This window comes from Rousettus aegyptiacus, unplaced genomic scaffold (assembly GCF_014176215.1).
Source record: "Rousettus aegyptiacus isolate mRouAeg1 unplaced genomic scaffold, mRouAeg1.p scaffold_m13_p_6, whole genome shotgun sequence".
Lineage (NCBI taxonomy): Eukaryota > Metazoa > Chordata > Mammalia > Chiroptera > Pteropodidae > Rousettus > Rousettus aegyptiacus.
The window spans coordinates 44,041,199-44,057,147 of record NW_023416309.1 but is presented as its reverse complement, the minus strand read 5'-3'; positions in this window follow the sequence as shown (position 1 = coordinate 44,057,147).

The following is a 15,949-nucleotide window of genomic DNA, read 5'->3' as shown; positions in this document are numbered from 1 at the left end:
TTCCTAAGAAATGGGTTAGTTTCCTTTAATGATCAGCATATCTATGTGCAGGACTAAGAAGAAGTTTTTAACCAACATGTTATGGGAACTGGGCAGGCTCAAGAAAGATTGATTCTGAAAGACTTTTATTTTATTAGAACATGAAAAATAGCCAAATAAATAAGAGTTACTGCCCATTTGTTTTCAGGCTCAAATAGATTTTGTCTCCACTTTCTTTCCCCCCACTTTCTCCACTCTATTTCTCTTCCTTTGTTATCAGCACTGATCTGGGTCCTAGCTCTGTCTAGTGGGAGAGAACAACAGATAAAGCCAATATGTATGTAACCAACCCACCTTGAACTCTTCAGCAGGGCAAACTTTTAATAAATGAGCAGATTTGTGGACTCATATGTGCTGATGTGCCTTTTTTGTACAATGTGTAGTAGGCAGTTTCGAGAAACAAAACCAAAGCAACACCAGGATGGTTTATTAAGCATATTACAGTGAATTCCTTTGCATAATTTCCATTCACTTGTGGGAAGCAGAAAGTAGCTAACTCATCCTGAGTCCAAATTTAAAGAGCTCAGAAATATCAGAGATATTTCTATTAAGAGCTCAGAACTTTCAGGGATATCTGTATTAAGAATCAAGTCTGCCAGAACCGCTTTGCTAGAATTATAGACTCAATGCTAGAGCTTGAAGGGAAATTAGAAATCATCTAAATATTTCTTGAACACTGATTAGGTGTTGTGTATCATGCTAGACTATGGACCTGACCAGCACCTCATTCGAATAAGGCCAGCTATTTTCTATGGATGCAGAGCAAGTTAATGGCAGAACAAAGACTCTTGTATCAAGGTTAAATCTTCTTTTTTATGCCACACTCTGCATCTCTGTTCTTTTCTCTGTGTTATCTTCTGTCCTCATCTATGCTTAAAACAGCCAAGATCCTGAAAAAGAACACAAATGGATTAAGGAGAACTTAGAAAATATCACAAAGCCCAGGATTAGAGGATATGAAATGGCCCTCAACCATGAAAAATTAAAGCATTTGTTTATTCCTTCATTTGTCCAACAAACATAATCTGAATAACAGCTGAATCACAAGACAGTATCCAGGGTTGGGGGATGGGGGAAGGGGGAGTATTTTTTAAAGAAGCAGTCATCAACTAGTCATTTTAAAATTTCTAAACTTTTCTTGCATTTTTAAAGGAATATTATTGGGAATGTAATTCATAATTCTTAGCAACAATTTTCAAGATCAATTTTTATAGATACCAATGTTCTCCTCTTCAGAATTGTTCTGGAGTCTCTCACAGCCAACCCTGAATTCTTTCTAACTTTTCCTTCAGTCTCCACTCCAGCATGCACCCACAGCCCAGGGTTCTTTACTGTGTAAATCAATTTAGATCACTGTTTAAACCCAATCTCTGGCCAGATCTCTATACTTTCACTTAATCCTGCTTTCCAAAAGCTCTCTTTTAGACAAGAGGATGAGAGGAAGGCAGGAGAACACTTACACTTTAATAAATCTTGTTTGAGAATTGTAGGCATTAATAAGTCATGTAAGAATTTATAGAAGAATGATTCAGTACAGTCTGGCAATAAGTTAAACATGAAAAACAAGAGATAAAGAGGAATTAACCAGTAATAATAATGCTATTGAAAAAGAGATCTTTGCGAAGATAATGATTTTAGATTCAGACACCTTGTATACAAAAGGCAGCAGGTATCCACTGATAGCAGTAATGAGTGGAACCAGCATACAGTGTAGGGAAAGTGAAACATAAGAAGTAAACAAAAATCTAAGATCTCAGACATCCAGGGCTCTTGAGTGCAGGAAAAAAGTATCCCAAACATATCATTAGTTTTGGAAGGTGTTTCTGAACAAAGCATATGTCAGAAAGATGCATTTGAATTGTATTGAGAGTCTCAGGTGGGAGGGGATAAAAAATGTAGTATATTTTAGAAAAATCCATTGGAAAGCATTAAAAAATAGTTTGCCATTTAAAGTGATATGATTTAGTTATTTTAAATGAAAATAAGAAAAGCTCACTTATGCAAAATTTCTAATAACCCAATGCAGTGTAAAACTTCTATATTCAAATTATTCTAAAGAACTTAGCAAATCCAGAGGTTTGATTTCTAGATTTTCTTTTGATAATGACTGATTATCTTTATTTTTTCTGTCCAGATTTAACCCATTTCTCACCAGGGCCAGCCATTTAGAAATCATTCTAGTAATGCTAGCAAATAGAATTACTAAACTGGATTTCTCTCACTGTTCTTGGAGTTCTTAATATTAGGGCTTCAATTCACAAGTTACTAGTGGATTTTCCAGACCCTAAAACCAATGTTCTGGTATCAATATGACTTTTGGAATTAGAGCTGGATCAATGTCTTGGATATTCCTCTTAATGATTGTGTAGGCAAGTGTTTCTTTTCTTTCCTTGCCTTTTCTCTCCTCTCCTTTCTTTTCTTTTTCTTTTTTCTCCCTCAGGTCAATTGTAAAAAATGAACTATATGGCAACTTCAAATGCTTAATACATAGTTTAAAAATATAATCTATGAGAAAAAGATTTAGTGCAGAGTTCAGTATGCAGTGAGAACTCCGTTAATGCTGGCCAGAAATTCTAATGTAGAATTATAGTACTAGTAGCAATTCAATGCTATAAATGTTCCTGTATCTGGTTACTTAAGGTAATAGAGGGTAAGCATGGCTTCAATGTAGCATTATCTTGTATTAGCAAGGGTTCTCCAGAGAAACAGAACCAATAGGACATACACATAAAGAGAGACATTTTAAATTGGCTCAACTGATTGTGAAGGTTGGCAAGATATCCACAGGACAGGCCAGCAGGCAGAAATTCTGATGAGTTGATGTTACAATCTTGACTCATCAGACAATTTCCAGGCACAATTCCTTCCTCCTCTGCAGAGCTTAGTGTTTTCTCTCAATGCTCTCAACTTATTCGCCAAGGCTCAGCCACATTATGGAGGGTAATCCACTCTACTCAAAGTCTACTCAATCAAATGTTAATCACATCTAAAAAGGACCTTTACAGCAACAGTGAGACTGTGTTTGACCAAACAACTAAGCACTCTAGCCAAATTGTCACATAAAATTAATTAATCATCACACATTATTTTTTGTAAGTCCTTGGAATATGCATTAGTCTGGCAATTAAGTGACTCTGTCCCTTTGAATTCATTAAGAGGCAATTGAGGTGTCCTTGGTCCAGTTACTGATTTCTCTGAGACTCAGTTTTCTCTGTAGAAGACAGTGTCCTTATAATTTCTCATGGCCCTTTCTAATCTGTTTCCATGTAGGAAGTTGGTAGATGGTCATTGTGTAAGAAATATCACACAAATAAATGACAGAATTGAAGAAGCAAATGTATCTTTTCTTTTTCCTTTTTCAGGTATAAAACTACTGGTGTCTTGTACTTTAGGAAGTTAGAAGTATGCCCACTCTAAGGTCATATTAAATAGCTGACTCAAGCCTAACTACTCTGTTCTCCTGAGATAGCTGAGCAAAAATTAGCCTTAGTTTGTTCATGAATAATTATGAATAAATTAAGATGGTTCAAATGGATACTGTATATCAGGGCTTGAGCTGTCCCCACTATGAACCCAAAGGCACCAGGCAGGAGAAGTCAAAGGTCTGCCCTTCCTGCAGCAGCTGCTGGCACTTGAGAACTGTACTACTGTTTTTGTTGTTGTTGTTTTGTTTTTCACAAAAATAAAAAAAATAGTAACTATTTTTGTACAAGTGCATTTCTCACAGAATGAAAGCACGAAGACTAGCTCTTAAGCAAGAGAGAAAGAAAACAGAGAAGAAAGATTAAAAAGTTGAGAGTGACAACAAGAAAAAAGAGAAAGGAGAGAAAGAAAAGGAGTAGAGAGAAATTTTTCTAGGCAGATGATGTATGAAATAATCTTCCTTAAATGCAGGAAGCCATCACTCCATCTGTGGTGAGAAGCATCTGGAGGGCTGGAGGGGACACCTACCACCCTTTTCATGAACCTCCAAGCAAGGTAGAGATGGCTGGGAGATCCCCTGAAAAGGAGGGGATGTACATTGTATATTTTGCTTTCTAAGAAACCAAAATACTGAAATAAATTTAATTATAAGTCTACATGTAGGAGCCATAGAATTAGAAAATGGCCAACTGAAGAAACGATAGTTTTTCTTACTGTTGAACTCGGAATAGGGCAATTCTCTAAAATTAAGGAGGTAGAAGCCAAGCGTCATTACCAGTCAGGAGTCCAGGTAGTAGACATTCAGATAGAGTGCTCCAGAAAGCTGCAGCTCTGGAGGAAATGGGCCCAAGCCAAGGGCAATAGAGAATAAGAACAGAGAAAAGAAGACAGAGTCACTCTCCTGACCATTCACAATGATCTACCCACATAGCTTGATCTCATAGCTTGTACAGGAATCTTTAGATTATTATCATATACTTTTCTCCAGGGCTCCCTAGATATCTTCATATCATAGCAGATGTCTCTCTCTAGAGTGAATGAACCATGAGATAGTGAACAAGGAGGAAACCGGCTGCTTTGAATAACCCAGTCTTTGAAGACCCACACCATCACCTATGCTCTATTTCATTAATTAGAAGGGGGTCACCAAACCCAGAGTACGCTTAAGGGAAGAGGCAATTAGACTCTGCCCCTTGATGGAAGAGAGAGCAAATAATTTAAGAATGCAAATTAAAACCAACATAGATGGTTTAACATGGGAATATTCTAGGAATTATCTACCTTACACCTGGTGCCTCTCATTCCAACAAGAATTTAGCTCAGGGAAACAAATTAAAACAAATTAGTGCAATGGGAAAGAGGCCCAAACAAGCAGATTGTAGTTAACAGTAATTCAGTGATAAGATGAATAGCATAGGAGACAGATGTGAGATACATTACAAAGGAAGATTTTAGGAAGATTGTAATTAGATGCAAACAGTAAGGAACAAAAAAATATTATTCGAAATTTTCTTATTTATAAATTACCTGTGATTATCAGATATGGTAGATAGGATTGGTCTTGTGATGATGTCATAGGCAAAAATAATGAAGGATAAGCTGAGGAAAGTGGGAGATAGTATGTGTTTGCTTTTGGAAAGATCGAGTTTGTTGTATCAGTGAGCCTTTGTGTGAACATGAGCAGACTGTTGAAATACGAATCTGGAACTGAACTGTGAGTCTGGGAAATAGGGTTTGATGTGGTTGTGATCGGCATTGGGTAGTAATATAAACCAGGTAATGGATGAGTTGGCCAAGAGAGAAAGAATGAAGGCTCAGTTTAGACGCATGAGAAATAGTTGCATTTAAGGGAAAGAGGGAAGAAACAGAACTATTGACACTGACCAGTAAAAGAGTTTAGAATTGCACAAGACTCAAGAGATAACAATGTTGCAGGAGGAAAGTGAAGGTGGAATCAGTTTATATTGTCAAATGCTGAGAGGTCACGAAGGATATGGACGGTAGAAACAACTGAATTTGGGCGTTATGCCATCTATGCTATCTAAGGGAAGGTTATAAGTGGCATGAAAAGTGAGGCAAAAAGCATATGGTATGGAGTTGAAAACCTCAGTGGTGAGCTGAAAAGGTTTAACAATTGATTCTCTGAGTGTAGGGGATACTAGGGGGCTGATTTGCAGCATTTGCTGGATTTTATGGTGTAACTACTTCTATTATGGCCAATTTCAAGCTATCAATTGTTTAATAATTGACTCACAAGATTCCTGAAAATTTATCATTTGATTCTCATGAGGCTGAGCTGGTTGTGTATCAGTAGAAGAACTAAAAGATGAATGGATATATGTAAGGAATTCTTTTGAACTTTTTGGAAGCAAGCAATATAACTTACACTTGTGCTCTATAAATGTGGAAACCCACAGCATCCTCTCAGAAAGCCTCCAGTAATCCTCACAGTATCCAGAGGTCAGACGAAATATTTGTTTGTTTGTTTGTTCCACTCTCTGCCCCTTTATATCAGTGTTACATGGCGACCTGGAGTTTACACAGCCACCTAGAGTTCACTTAAGTCTCTCTTTCTTTCCTTCCCATCACTCTTCCAACCCCTAGGGTTCACTTTACAGCAGCTACATGTTTCCAGTTTGAATCTTTTGCTTTGAACACTCACATTCTTCATGGATGAAGTATCTAAAAAAACAAGCAGACTTCTTACTTTCTAATATCTGTCATCTCTCACAGTAGAATTTTGATGTCATGCTTCAAGCCTTCTCCCACACAAGAGATAAGAACAGTGAGGAATAAAGAGACAAAGGAAGGAGAAAAATCATGTCCTCTAACTTTGAATATGTAAAATGAGACTTCATAGCAAAGACTAGCTTCCTACCACCTCGTTCTGCCAGAACGCTCATATTTCTCGCCGTCATTGTGATTTTGTCAACAGCATCCTTGGTCATGAGCCACCACCTCTCCCCAAAGGAATCTCAACAAAGACAAGACAAAGGCAAGGGCTCTCTCCTAACCTGTGAGAATTTCTTCTGTGCCAGAAGATAATGTGCTTACTGGAGAGTTTTGATGAAACTCAGTGCCAACATTTATTCAAGATGTATGTTCTTCCAAGCCTAAAATTACCAGACTTGAAAGCTGTGTGATTTTAAAGCAAATTGATCAAGACCACAACTGTTAATAAAATGCATGACTAAAGTCTGTATATTAACTATGATCTCGGAAGTAATACACTTGGGAATCCTGCACCAGCATTTTGCACTTGAGCTTCAAATTCTCACTTTCTTTAAATGAAACTTTATTGTGACTATTAACTTGCAGAAATTTTAATTATCCTTTCAATGCTTGAAGGTTCATAATGGAGAGGTGCCAGACAAATCTCACTGCTAATTAAATCCAACTGAATATTTCCTTCACCTGAAGATATAGAAGTGTTCCTTGTTTGTCAAATCCCTTTCAGCCAAATAACCACTTAACTAATCTCAAATTGAATATCTTATTTAAGATTTTGAATTATCTTTTCTCCCCAGGGATCTGCTGTTGAATATTGTAATAGCATCATCCACGGAAATATTTCTTACCCTTCTAACTGGAGGAAAGAGAAATAAAAAACATGTTTCTTTATATCATTGAGTAGATTGAAATCTGGAAGAATGAACAAGCTGACATTTTTAAGCAAAAGAGCATTCATTAGTAGAAGGTGGAAATGGCTTCTATCACGGTATACAAATCCTAGTCCTGAGCTCACAAAAAAAGTAAAAAAGAGTTGAATCTTTTCATATTTAGGTTAATTTGATTCTTTATGAGAATTTTATATTCTAGCTCTAATAATCATGACTTTAAATCACCAAATAATAACCTGGAGACTCTACAAGGTATAAGAAGGTGCAGAGTTACCTGGATGTCAGCATATTATATGAGAGAAAAGAGAATCAGATCTATCTCTGTCACTTGCTAGCATAGAGAATTTCAATAACTTGCTTATACCCTTTGAACTTCAGTTCAAATGACATCTGAGACATCTCTGAAATAGTGCCTGTCTTTCTACCATTTAGGCCTATTTTCATTGAAATAAGGTCAATAAAAACATATTGCCAAATTAACTCATGTTATTTCTCTGCTCATATGATGGGATGGCTTGCAGTTTTACTCAAACTAAAATCCAGGGTCCTTTCAAAGGCTTATGATCAGACTCTGCATTGCCACGCTGACCTTACTCCTGTTTCTTTATCCTGTGCTGTTGCTGCTCCAGCCGCACTGGTTTCTTCCCTGATTCTTATAAAAATATATTTCTGCTCTAGTCCTCTGTACTCATTGGTACTTATTCTTGGAATATGTTTCCCCTAATTTTCTACATGACTTGCCTTTCACTTGAATCTCAGTGGGGTCTTCTGAAATTTCAACATTTCACTATTGCTGTTATTTTCTAACCCTCTTTTTAAAAGACATAGTATATTAAAAAATTCTTAAGTCTCATATAAATATTTGTCATGGTTAATTTTATGTGTTAACTTGGAGGGTGCTTTTGGAGGATTAACATCTAAATTGGTAAATTTTGTGTAAGCAAATTGCTCTCCATCATGTGGGTGGGCCTCTTTCAATCAGTTGAAGGGCCTGAATGAGATATAAAGACTGAGCAAGAGAGAATACTTGAGCTGACCATCTTCAGACAGGAACTATATTACCAGCTCTTGTGGGTCTCCAAGCTGCTTTCTTTAAGACTGGGATTAAACCATCAGCTGTCCTAGATCTCCAGGCTGCTGGCCTTGATACTGGAACTGTACCATCATCCCTGCTGAGTCTCTAGTCTGCAGATTTTGGACTTGCCAGCCTTCATAATTGTGTGAGCCAATTTATTATAATAAATATCTTTAGATAGGTCAACGATAGTAGATAGATAGATGATAGATATAGATAGATGATAGATATAGATATAGATCTCCTATTGGTTCTATTTCTTTGGAGAGCTCAAACTAATACGACATAAAATAATAAGTCTCAGATATTTTACATACCTCATTAATTAATGAGTAAGCTAGTAAGATAAGACAGCTTCCACTGAAAATTGTACCTACAGTTTCTGTGAGTTAGGAATCTGGGTATGGCTTAATCACTGTTTAGTGTCTCACCAGACTGCAATTAAGGTGTTGGCCAGGGTTAGGTTATTGTATCAGCTGGAGAACAATCTACTTCCAAATTCATTCATTTTTTGGTAGAATTCTTTCCTGTGGTTGTGAAACTGAGGACCCTAGCTTCTTGATAGTGTCAACTTAAGGCTTTCCTCAGCAGCTAGGGGCCACACACAGTTCCTAGAGACTGACGGTAGTTCCTTACCACGTGGGTTTCTGCAATATGGCCACTTACTTCATCAAACCAGCAAAGACAACCTCTAGAGCAAGTCTGATAGCAAGACAGATACTTATATAAAATGAAATAATCACGGAAGTGGCATTCAGTCTCCCGTTTATAGATCTAGGTCACACTCAAGAGAAGGGGGTTAAATAAGGTCATTAATACCAGAGGCGTGGATCATTGGAGTGCACCTTAGAGTCTGTCCATCACGCAATCAAGGTCAACCAAAGGCTCATACTCCTGTAGGATCATATGATCCCCCAAAGAGTCCACTAGAGAAAATCCAACATTTCCATTAAAAAGATACCCAGTAATCTTTACACCCATTTCAAAGTTGTCTACAAATTTTCCTAAAATTCTTCTCTTCTTTAGTTTTCTTGCAACTCATAATTCTCTAAATAACAGTAAAAACAAAAGTAAGAAAAAAGTACATGACATGTCTCCTTCATCACTGAAATACGAAACTTATGAGGTTATGAGGACAGAGGTTTTTGTCTCTTTTGTTCACTGCTATAGCATCTAGAACAGTAGTGGACACTAGGCATGCAATAATTTTTGTTGAAGGAACAGATGAACGATTAACCTGTTTTGTAAGGAGTGTTGAGGAAGATGAAGATGAAGAACTGATAACTAGCCTATCAGCTGCCCTGGCCAGAACTCTTTTCCCTCAGATATAAGTAGGAATAAAAAATAATAATAATAAATAAACAAATAAAAATTTTTAAAAAATCAATATAATAAGGCTTTTCTAAGAATGAACTAAATGAAACTTGAATATCTGGTTTTAACACTGACATGTAAAGAACTTTGAAGTTGTCACTCCTATCCTTACGATCAAGAAGAAAAAACTAAACAAATTGGACATACAATGACTTTTCTTGGACTCATCAGAGAACTGAGGTCACAGGGCACACTACTATCCCATATACTGAAGAGACAGGAGAACTCCTTATGCCACAACCAAAATGTGCTTATATGGAGCAGAATTTACTGGAGTCATAAACTTGTGGAAACACTTCAGTGGTAATTTTGATGACTTGTTGAGGAGAATGTGAATTAACTTGAGAATGAGAAATTTCTGAGGTACTCAGTTTTGAAGGGCCTCCAATTTTTGTCAATTTTACCTCCAGGAAATACAGCAGATTTTCATGGTGAAGAACAAAGAAAGATACTCTCACAGTTCTGCCAGGGGTAGGGGGAAAGTAATCTTTGTGGAAAATACCCAGAACCTTCTCCATAACAAAAGCTTACTCTCCAGAGGAAATATTTTATCAGAACTTTAACTGACCTGGATTTAGATTTCTCCACTCCAGATGGCTCTAGCTTTCCTGTTCACTTAAGGAAGAAAATGCTAAGCAACACTTGTGAAGGTCACAGCCCAGGGACACAGGTCCACTAAAAGAATGAAACTTAAGATTATAGAACACCTCCCATTCCCCGCATCTATCACAATACCAACAAGGATCCGGTTTAATAATAGTGGATTATAGCTGGAAGAGTTGCAAATACAGACTCTATAGAAGGAAGAGTTCTTAGAAGAGACCAAAGACAACAGGAATACAAAAACAGGGACACTCAGTCTGAAGGGGCACTTCACCAAAGGATGGGAAATAAGCATATGAAAAGATGTTCAACTGTCATATGTCCTATTGGAAATGTAAAATAAATGAGATATGACTTCACACCTATTCCAATGCCTGAATTCTAAAACACTGACAACACCAAATACTGGTGATAATGCAAAGCGACAGGAATGCAAAATGCTGGTGGGAATGCAAAATAGCACAGCCATTTGGAAGACAGTTTGTCAGGTTTTTACAAAGCTCAACATAGTCTTTCCATATGTCCAACAATCACGCTCTTAGGTATTTACCAAATGAATTGAAAACTTATGTCCACACACATAAAAAAAACCCTGCACACAGGTGTTTACAGTGGCTTTATTCGTAATCATCAAAAACTGATTGCAAGTCATCCTAGGGGAAAGAAGGGAGGGTTGACTAGGATAATGAAACGTATGATATGAGACTGTCATTTGAATATATCACATTATGCATTTTCCAAAACCATTGTATTTTACTGTACAAAACATGAACCTTAATGCATGCAAATTTTAAATAATCATGTAGAAATTCAGAAGAGTCCTAGGGTGGAATATAGAATGTGAATTAAATTTATTCTCAGGTTAATTATTATCTTTTTACTAATGAGAGACTAGGTGGTCAGAGAGAGGAAAAGACAGTCATTGCCTACCTAGCAAGTCATACGTAAGTCCTTCACATGTTAACACCTCTCCAACCATCCTGTAACAACCATCCTCTCGGGTGGTCTTTATAATACCCTCATTTTACAAATCTGAAATTTGAGGCTCAAGAAAGGTAATTCAATCACCCACAGCTGCATATTGAATATGATTGGGGCTATTGATTTTGAAGTAGATAACTCCTGTGTCCCTAACTTCTCCCTTCCAATTGGTATTTCTCATACTGGGATATGAAATGTATTCTCAGTGACTTGGAAGAGATGTTTTTTGCAACTCTTTTATATCTAAAAATGGCCTATTTTAAACTTAAATTCGGATACTAATCTACACTATGCTTTCTTCTAAAAAACATAAATTATGGCCCTACTCAATGACATTCGGGCTCGTCACAGTAACATTAGCCTCACGAGGTATGCTCACTTTGCAGATGACATAGAAGCTTTCTTTGGTCTGAGTCTTGTGGGCAGGTTTTTCCAGAGCCAGCTGGCTGACTTCCAGCCCAAGAAATTAACTTTTTAATTTACACTGGCTCTCAGTCAGCTTCCAAGTTTAAGTCAAGGTGTTGATTTTAATCCAATGTAAAAACCTCTAAATCCCTGGCCACTGTAGTAGAAACAGCAGAGTTTGCATTTTTTGGTTTTGCAGACTTAGCTGCCTCAGACTGATGGCTAAATTATAGCCTCATTTTTGGAGCCCCTACCCAGGTCTTAACTCCTTTCTTTTTCTCTCTCCTACTCAAGGTTTAATCTGACATATTCATGGATAAGAAAATCTAGTATGGAAGCCAACAAAATGAAAATGCCATGAGCTCTGGAAGAGACCTTCATTTTTGCTTCCTGCTTCAACTGCCTTTATTACGTGTATTTATTGTCATTTTTTAAAATTTTGGTATAAGAAACGTATAACATGACATTTATCATCTTAATGATTTTTAAGGGTACACTCTAGTAGTGTAACAGACCTCAAGAACTTTTAGCTCGTGCGATGATGGTCCTATGGCTACTACACATTGGGCAAAAGCTGCTGCTCTGAGGCACGTTGAGCACAGTTTCTCTGGCAGGCACCATCCTAATCCTGAACTTGCTGCAGATGATGGGGAGCTACATGCATTAATGGCTGCAGATGAGGTTAGTCAGTCCAGGTCATGCTAGACGCCTACTCCTTGGTGGGACACTCACTGATGCTGAAGTGTTACCAAAATATTAAAAATGTTTCTGGCAGAAGAAATACAAGAATATGTTTCGCTAACCAGCATCCATGTGGCTAATGTTATAAGTGATGCAACAACACATTTAGTTGTATGAAAACCACATTTGTAAAAATAATTTTGCTAATACTAAAAACAGGGCTAACCTTCCCTTCTAACTTAAGTTTTATAGTATTAAACATAATCATGTAGAAATATAGATCCCCATCCTGGGCCCCTCAACAAGAAACAATATACTTTTAAGAAATCTAAAAAAAAAAAAAAAACAAAAACAAAAAACAAAAAACAAAACAACAAAAAAAACCTTTTTCTTCTTTCAAAACTAAAGTGCTGTAGCCATTGAATAACTTTCTTTTTACCCTTCCCTGCAGCCTCTGACAACCACCACTCTACTTTCTGCTGTCTCTTCTTATAAGGGCTATAATCCTTGATCATGTGAGAAATAATCGAGGTACCAGAAATGCTTAATTTGGACTAGAGTGTGCCTAGAGGACTTGAAAGCTCTTCTCATCCATCAAATGTCTACCATCCCTATCTTTTGAATAGACTACTTCAAGTCTGATTTAAAAGCAAGTAGAATGTGAATGGTTAAAAAAATAAAAGTAATAAATGCTGGATGATTTCAGTGGCCAGCATCAGGGTCAGATATTGGAAAGTACATGAGAAAAAGTTTAGGTAAATTTGAGAGGACAGTTTGTAAGAAAATTGTCTTACTGTGGGATAAGAGTCCTTGGGGAGGATAATGGTCCACACCATTATGGATGTTCAAGTGTAGGCTGCTAATAAAATAGAAGAATTTTGTAGAAGGTCATCCAGACATCATGCAAAAAATTCACTGAAATGTTCCCTTTATTCTCTTCTAACACTGAATTTTCTCTATGGCTTTGAAAAAGATAAACACAGTGCTTTATTAGCTATTTGTCATGACATAAATATAAAGCTTGGTGTTTGTTTTATGAGATCCAGAAAGTTGAAAATTCAAACTGTCTTGTGAACATACTCAAACATAGTATACTTTATCAAAATTTGAAATACATTTGAAAGATAAAGGGCTTCCTTCTATTCCTGGCCATAATATATTTTAAAGAACTATCATAACCAACCATAAAGTTGGGCAAAACATATTAACTGACTGTTTTTATATGTTAGGCACTAGGAAATGCTACAATGTGATGCCTGAGAAAAGAGAACTAAATGAAGTGAGTACTACAATTTCCCCAGATAAATGCCTGGGTGAATCATGGATGCAAGAAAGAGCAAATGAACAGGGCCTAGTGAGCTTGATAAATGAAAGATCAAAAGGTAAGGAGACTGAGGCACCTAGAAGTGTAGGTGGAACTCTGGAAAAGGTAGAACAATGTAGAAAAAGAACTGTAGGAATCTGTATTTAAAAAAAACTGTAGAAATCTTTTTAGTTATTGCTGAGTAATAAGCAATAATTATATAGGGTAAAACTAAGGATGAACAAAGATGGATCACAGAGCAATAAGGTGGATAAAACCTTTGTGATGGAGTGTCTTTTGTGATGCCCTAGAGCAATGAGTAAATTTCACAGAAAGTTCATACTGTATGCTGAACTATCCTAGAATAAAGGCTATTTTAGTTTTAGACCCAACTAAACAACAAATAAAACAAAACAAGACAAAACATATATGAAGGAATCATATAGATCTACAAGTAATCTAACTGCCAGGCACAACAAAGCTCAGTGCTCTTTAATGGAAGACAACAAAATGTAGACACTCAACAATGTAACATTCATAAAATCTAGCTATTACCAGATATGCCAAAGGCAGGTAAATGCATATTACAACCAGGAGAAAGATTAGGCATTAAAAACAGATCTATCAAAGAAAAACTAAAGAGATAATGCATATTCATACATAAGAAGACTCAGTATTATCAAGTCAATTCTTCCCAACTTCATGTATAGATTCAAAGTAATCTTAATCAAAACCTCAGCAAGTTATTTGGCAAATATTGATAAATTTATTCTAAAGTTTATATGGAATGGCAAAAGACTCAAAATAGCCAACCCAAAATTGAAGGAGAATAATTGTAAGACTGATGCTACCTAACTTTAAAACTTACTATAAAGCTACAGTAATTAAGACAATGTGGCTTAGTAAAAGAATAGGCAAGCATATCAATGGAACAGAATAGAGAGCTAATAAATAGACTTGCATAAATTTGGTCAACTGATCTTTGACAAAGGAGCCAGGACAATAAAATGAAGCAAAAATTGTCCTTTCAACAAATGGTATTGAAACAATTGGATATTCACATGTGAAAACATAAATCAAGACACAGACCTTATAGTCTTCACAAAAGTTAACTCACAATGGATCACAAACCTAAGTATAAAACGTAATATTACAAAACTTCTAGAAGATGTCATAGAACAAAATCTAGATGGCCTTGATTATGACAATGACTTTTTAGATACAATACATAAGACACAATCCATGAAAGACATAACTGATAAACTGGGCTTCATTTATATATATATATATATATATATATATATATATATATATATATATATACACATTTTTATATATACACACATATATATACACACATATATATATACACATATATATACACATATATATGTGTGTGTATATATATATATATATAAACAAGCTTCTGCTCTGTTAAAAACAATGTAAGAGAATGAGAACAAAAGTCACAGAATGAGGAAGAATATTTACAAAGACACATCTGATAAAAGATTGTTATCTAAAACATATGAAGAACACTTAAAAATCAACAATAAGAAAACAAATGACACAATTAAAAAATAGTCCAAAGATCTTAACAGATACTTTACCAAAGAAGATACACAAATGACAAACATATGAAAAGATGCTCCACATCATATGTCATCAGGAAGTGCAAATTAAAACAATAATAAGATATGACTGCACACCTATCAGAATGGCCAAATCTGGAATAATGACAACACCAAATGCTAGAGATGTGGAGCAACAGGAACTCTCATTCATTGCTGATGAGAATGAAAAAAGGTACAGCCATTTTGGAAGACAATTTCATAGTTTCTTATAAAACCTAATGTATTCTTACCATATGATTCACCACATTCCTTGGTATTTACCTAAGGGAATCGAAAACTTAGACGTTTATAGCAGCTTTATGTGTTCATCGCCAAAAGTAAGAAGCAACCAAGATGTTATTCAGTAGGTGAATGAATAAACCGTGGTACAGCCAGATGATGGAATATTATTTAGCACTAAAATAAATAAGATATCAAAGTACGAAAGACATAGAGGAAACTTAAATGCATGTACTACTAAATGAAAGAAGCCAATCTGAAAAGGCTACATATCATGATTCCAACAACATGGCTTTAGGAGAAATACAAAACTATAGAGACAGTTAAAAAGATCAGTGGTTGCCAGGGGCTGGGGATGGGAAAGGATGAATAGATGGAGCACAGAGGAGTTTAAGGATGATCCCACAATGATGGATCATGGCATTACACATTTGTTCAAATCTGTAGAAGGAACACTACTAAGAGTGAATTGTAATGTAAACTGTGGATTTTAGTAATAGTAATGTTCCAATACAGGTTCATTAATTGTAACAAATGTACTGCTCTGGTGGTATATGTTGATAATGGGAGGTTACACATGTGTAGGGGAGGG